Source organism: Solanum dulcamara, chromosome 8, assembly GCF_947179165.1.
Source record: "Solanum dulcamara chromosome 8, daSolDulc1.2, whole genome shotgun sequence".
Taxonomy (NCBI): Eukaryota; Viridiplantae; Streptophyta; class Magnoliopsida; order Solanales; family Solanaceae; genus Solanum; species Solanum dulcamara.
In genome coordinates, this window is record NC_077244.1 from 52,867,565 (window position 1) to 52,873,606 (window position 6,042).

Sequence of the window (6,042 nt, forward strand, 5' to 3'; positions counted from 1 at the left end):
AAGATGTGGAAAACATTTGGTATAACCAATGGGAACAGGATAGGGGTGAGGATGTTGAACCTGCTAGATGGGATGAATTTGAGGGAGCCTTTCTTGACCACTTCTTTCCCCGAGAATTGAGGGAAGCGAAAGTGGAGGAATTTGTGAATCTGAAACAAGAAGGCATGACTGTTAAGGAGTATAGCTTGAAGTTTATCCAGCTTTCCAGGTATGCTCCAGAAATGATTCCTGATGCGAGGTCAAAGATGAGGAAGTTCATCTCTGGATTAGGGAGGCATGTGAAGAAGAAGTGCAAAGCAGCATTGTTGATCTTGGACATGGATAATTCGAGACTTATGGTGTATGCTCAATAGGTGGAGGATGAGAAAAGAAAAGACAGAGAGGAGCATCTGAGCAAGAAGGCAAAATCAGTGGGCCCTGAGGGTGAACTGAGGCAAAGCAAGGGCAACAAGTCCTTCTTCCAGAAGAGGCCTCCCAATCATGCCTCATCTACTGCCAGCGCACCTATGCCGCAGAACAGGTATGATCGACAGGGACAGAGTCATCAGAATTTCAGACCCCAGAGTTCTCAATCCCAGGCAAGTGTAAGTCAAGGTGCGAGGGAGAGATCACCATGCAGTAAGTGTGGTAGGCTCCACTTGGGAGAATGCAGAGCGGGAAGGGTTGGTTGTTATAAATGCGGCCAAATGGTCCATTTTCAGAGGGAGTGTCTAATAGGGGGAAATAGAGTCCAGCATTCTGCACTGCACCGCCGACTAAAGGTAATCAGAGGGGTACTACTTCAAGCACCAGCAGAGGTACAAACCGTTTATATGCCATGGGTAGTCGCCAAGATCAAGAGGACTCTCTAAACGTCGTGACGGGTATGATTCGAGTTTCTTCTCTTGATTGTCATGTTTTGATGGATCCGGGTGCCACCCTATCTTTTGTGACTCCATATGTGGCTAGTAAGTTTAATAAAATTCCCGAATATCTTCTTGAGCCTTTCAGTGTAGCTACTCCTATTGGTGATTCTGTCTTAGGTAAGAGAGTCTATAGAGACTGCACTGTGTCAATTCATCACAAGGATACCTTGGCCGACTTAGTTGAGTTGGACATGGTTGATTTTGATGTGATCCTTGGCATGGACTGGCTTTATGTCTGCTATGCCTCTATTGATTGTAGAACTCAGGTTGTCAAGTTCAAATTCCCGAATGAAGCTGTCATAGAGTGGAGGGGAAGTCCTGTTATGCCTAAGGGTAAGTTTATTTTTTACCTTAGGGCCAGGAAGCTAATCTCAAGAGGGTGCATTTATCACCTTGTCCGAGTGAAGGATGACAATATCGAGTCTCCATCCCTTGAGTCGGTTCCGATTGTCAACGAGTTTCCGGATGTCTTTCCTGAAGATCTACCTGGAGTCCCTCCAGATAGGGAGATCGATTTCGGGATTGATATTCTTCCTAATACCCAACCTATCTTGATCCCTCCCTATAGAATGGCTCCGGCTGAGTTGAAGGAGTTGAAGGAGCAGCTGAAAGACTTGTTAGATAAGAGATTCATTAGGCTGAGTGTCTCACCATGGGGTGCTCTGGTCCTATTTGTGCGGAAGAAGGATGGGTACCTTAGAATGTGTATTGACTACAGGCAGCTGAATAAGGTCATTGTAAAGAACAAATACCCTCTCCCCAAAATAGATGACTTATTCGATCAACTTCAGGGTGCCATTTGTTTCTCAAAGATAGACTTGAGATCCGACTACCACTAGTTGAAGGTGAGAGAATGTGATATTCCGAAGACTACTTTCTGGAATCATTATAGCCACTTCGAATTTTTGGTCATGTCCTTTGGATTGACTAATGCCCCCGCCGCTTTTATGGATCTCATGAACTGAGTATTCAAACCATATCTTGATTTGTTTGTGATTGTATTCATAGATGATATTCTGGTTTACTCCAAGAATGAGGAGGAGCATGCCCATCATCTTCGAGTCGTCTTGCAAACCTTGAGAGACCAGGTATTGTATGCAAAGTTCTCTAAATGTGAATTTTGGCTTGCATCAGTGGCCTTCCTAGGCCACATTATATCTGGAGATGGTATTCAGGTTGATGCTCAGAAAATTGAGGTAGTGAAGAGTTGGCCCAGACCCACATCCCTAATGGAGATAAGAAGCGTCTTAGGTTTGGTCGGCTATTATCGAAGGTTTGTAGAGGGATTCTCATCCATATCATCACCATTGACTAAGATGACTCAAAAGAAGGCTAAGTTCCAATGGTCCAATGCTTGTGAGGAGAGTTTTCAGAAATTGAAGACCAAGCTAACTACTGCTCCAATTCTAACCTTGCCCGATGGTACAGAGGGTTTTGTGATCTATTGTGATGCATCCAGAGTTGGTTTGGGTTGTGTGTTGATGCAAAGGGGGAAGGTGATAGCCTATGCTTTGAGACAACTTAAGGTTCATGAGAAGAATTACCCAACTCATAACCTTGAGCTGGCAGCTGTGGTGTTTGCGCTAAAAATTTGGCGCCACTACTTGTATGGAGTGCATGTTGATGTATTCACCGATCATAAGAGCCTGCAATATGTCTTCAGGCAGAAGGAACTCAACCTGAGGCAAAGAAGATGGCTTGAGTTACTCAAGGACTATGACATGAGCATCCTCTACCATCCAGGTAAAGCTAATGTTGTTGCTGATGCTCTTAGCAGGTTGTCCATGGGTAGCACTGCCCATGTGGAAAAGGGAAAGAGGGAATTGGCGAAGGAGGTACATCGATTAGCCTGATTGGGAGTTCAACTCGAAGAGAACAATGAAGGTGGAGTAAACGTTTGAGATGGGGCCACGTCATCACTTGTAGCAGAGGTAAAGGAGAAACAAGATCAGGATCCCATCCTTCTCCGGCTAAAGGAAGTTGTTCACAAACAAGGGGTGATGGTTTTCACCAAAGGGGGAGATGGTGTGTTGAGGTACCGAAGTAGATTATGTGTACCCGATGTCGATGATGTTCGAAAGAGGATTATGGCCGAAGCGCATAGTTCCAGATACTCTATTCATCCAGGCTACACAAAAATGTATCATGATTTGAGGGAAAACTATTAGTGGAGTGGGATGAAGAGGGATATTGCGGAATTTGTTTCCAAGTGCCCGAATTGTCAACAGGTGAAGGTTGAGCACCAAAGTCCATGTGGTTTAGCTCAAAACATAAAATTCCAGAATGGAAGTGGGAAACAATCAACATGGACTTTATTACAGGTCTACCGAGGTCTCGAAAGCAACACGATTCCTTTTGGGTGATTGTGGATAGAATGACGAAATCAGCTCACTTCTTGGTGATTAAGACTACTGACACCGCAGAAGATTATGCGAAATTATACATCCAGGAGATCGTCAAATTGCATGGGGTTCCCTTGTCTATTATCTTAGACAGAGGAGCTCAATTCACTTCCCAATTTTGGAGATCTTTTCAGAAGGGGTTAGGTTCGAAGGTGAACTTGAGTACAGCCTTCCATCCTCAAACAGATGGCCAGGCAGAGCGCACCATCCAGACATTGGAAGATATGTTGAGGGCCTATGTACTTGACTTCAAGGGAAGTTGGGATGACCACTTACCTCTCATAGAGTTTGCATATAATAATAGTTATCATGCAAACATTCAAATGGCTCCTTATGAAGCTTTGTATGGGAGGAGGTGTAGATCTCCCATTGGGTGGTTTGAAGTTGGTGAAGCCGAGTTGATTGGGCCTGACCTTGTTCACCAAGCCATGGAGAAGGTGAGAGTTATCCAAGATAGGCTAAAGAAAGCCCAAAGACGCAAAAATCTTACATCGATGTGAGGAGGAGAGACTTAGAGTTTGAGGTGGGAGATTGGGTGTACTTGAAAGTATCACCCATGAAGGGTGTCATGAGGTTTGGAAGGAAAGGAAAGCTCAGTCCTCGATATATTGGTCCTTACCATATTTTGAGGCAGATTGGGAGTGTTGCTTATGAGTTAGAGTTACCCTCGGAGTTAGCTTCTATTCATCATGTATTCCACGTTTCGATGTTGAAAAAGTGCTTGGGCAATCCCTCGTTGGTAGTTCCTATTGATAGTGTTGGAATTAAGGATAGCTTATCCTATGAAGAAGTTCCAGTCTAAATTCTTGATCGGCAAATTCGCAAATTGAGGAACAAAGAGGTCGCCTCAGTCAAGGTCCTATGGAGGAATCAATTTGTTGAGGAAGCCACATGGGAAGCGGAGGAAGCCATGAGATCTAAATATCCCCATCTATTCATGCCTACCGAGGAGAATGTTGAAGGTAACGACATTTCCTTGACTTGAATTCATTAGTGTATTTTGAGTATTGATTGATAATTGTTTGAAAATTTGATTGATTGAATGACTGAATGTTGATTGTGATCTGTACCCTGAGTCCATTCCTGTCCACTCGCCATTCGAGGACGAATGATTCCAAGGGGGAGATAATGTAACACCCCTTAAAATTTTTCCCTAGAATTCAAACCCTTCTTGTATATGGGTAGGGTTGAACTCGAGTATTGAGGAGCGTATGCATGAGTTGAGATGAGTCTTTGAGAATTTGAGCAGTGTTGGAGGTGAGGTGGGGTCATGAAGGACCCCTAGGATCAAATTAAATCCAAAAGATTCATCGTGGCTAAGTTTGGGTAGGAGTTCGCATAAAGGGTCGACTTCTAACGACCCTATCTTTTGAAAGATGATAATCTCGGTGGCCCACGACCCATCAAATTAAAGGTCATTGAGTCTTCTTTCCAACGCCACCAAGAATGTAAATTTTGGAGTTCGAAGTTTAAAGGTATGGCGATCCTAGGATGAGCGAGCACAATAGAGATTTTCAAGCCTGGGGTTCAACTACTGGAAATCTGGGCTTGGCGCCGTAGTGGCGCGATGCGCCACTATCGCGCTAGGAACATGACTCAGTAGTTTGGCCCCTTGCGCGACACGCCACTAAAAGTTGTGCAGGGTTTTTCAGGCCAAATTCCCAGAACTCAAAATAATGGCCTTGGTGCTATAAGGGCGCGATGCGCCACTATCGCGCCAGAAACATGCCTCAGTAGTTTGGTCTCTGGCGCGGTGCACCACTACGAGGTATGCAGGTTTTTAGGCGTATTCAGCCTGGCGCTGCAATGGCGCGACACACTACTATCGCGCCAGGTGCATTTTTAGCCTTTTTTCAGAACTTTTGAGGAGGGGCAATTTGGGAACTTACCCAAATTATATATGTATTGCATTTGGTCTTTTGGGAACACATTTTCTCAGCCTCACTCTCTTTCTAAAATGCCCTAGGAGCTTCCCTCTCTCTCTCTTCTTCTTCTTCCCCATCTCCAACAAGAAGAGTTCCAAGAGCTTCAAGATTTGAGTTCTCCATTGAAGACCTAACATCAAGGTTTTCTTTAAGTCTTCACTAAGGTATGTAAGGCTATCCAAAACATGGGTTGAGTCCACCCATGTGCCCTACTCTTGCCTTGAGGTTAGATGTTCATGAAAATAGAGTTTCTTGGTATGGTTTATGTTTGTATGAACTTTGTCTCCTATTTATTTGATGCTATATGTGTTGATGTTGTTGATCTAAGAAGTCCCTAAAATCCTTCATGTTAGTATGAGTTGAGGGAGATGACTTGTTGTTACGTCTTATTGATCTCTTTAGCCATGTGATTATGTTGTTTAAGTCAACCGGCGCTCCGTTGAAGATGCAGAGATAGGTACTAGATATCATCAACCGGCGCTCCATTGAAGATCCACATACATTCCCAGCTAGTTGGTGAGTCCTCCTAGTTTTCGGAGGATGTTGAGCTTTCTTGTATAGTTTTGTTGTCGTTTCCTTTATTTTGATTGTTGGTAGTCATGGTCTTGTCATTGGCACCTTCTAGACTTTGATAGAGGCTTCATAGACTAGAGTGTGGGAAGGTTGACTGCTATTTTTGAGAAGTCTTATTATATTTGTTTTGATGAGTTGATAATGATGGGCCTTCGGCCCTTATATTATGAATAGTGTGTCTATGATTGAGTCTTCCTCTGAGTGAATGTGAATGAATGATAGTGTGACTAAATCAGG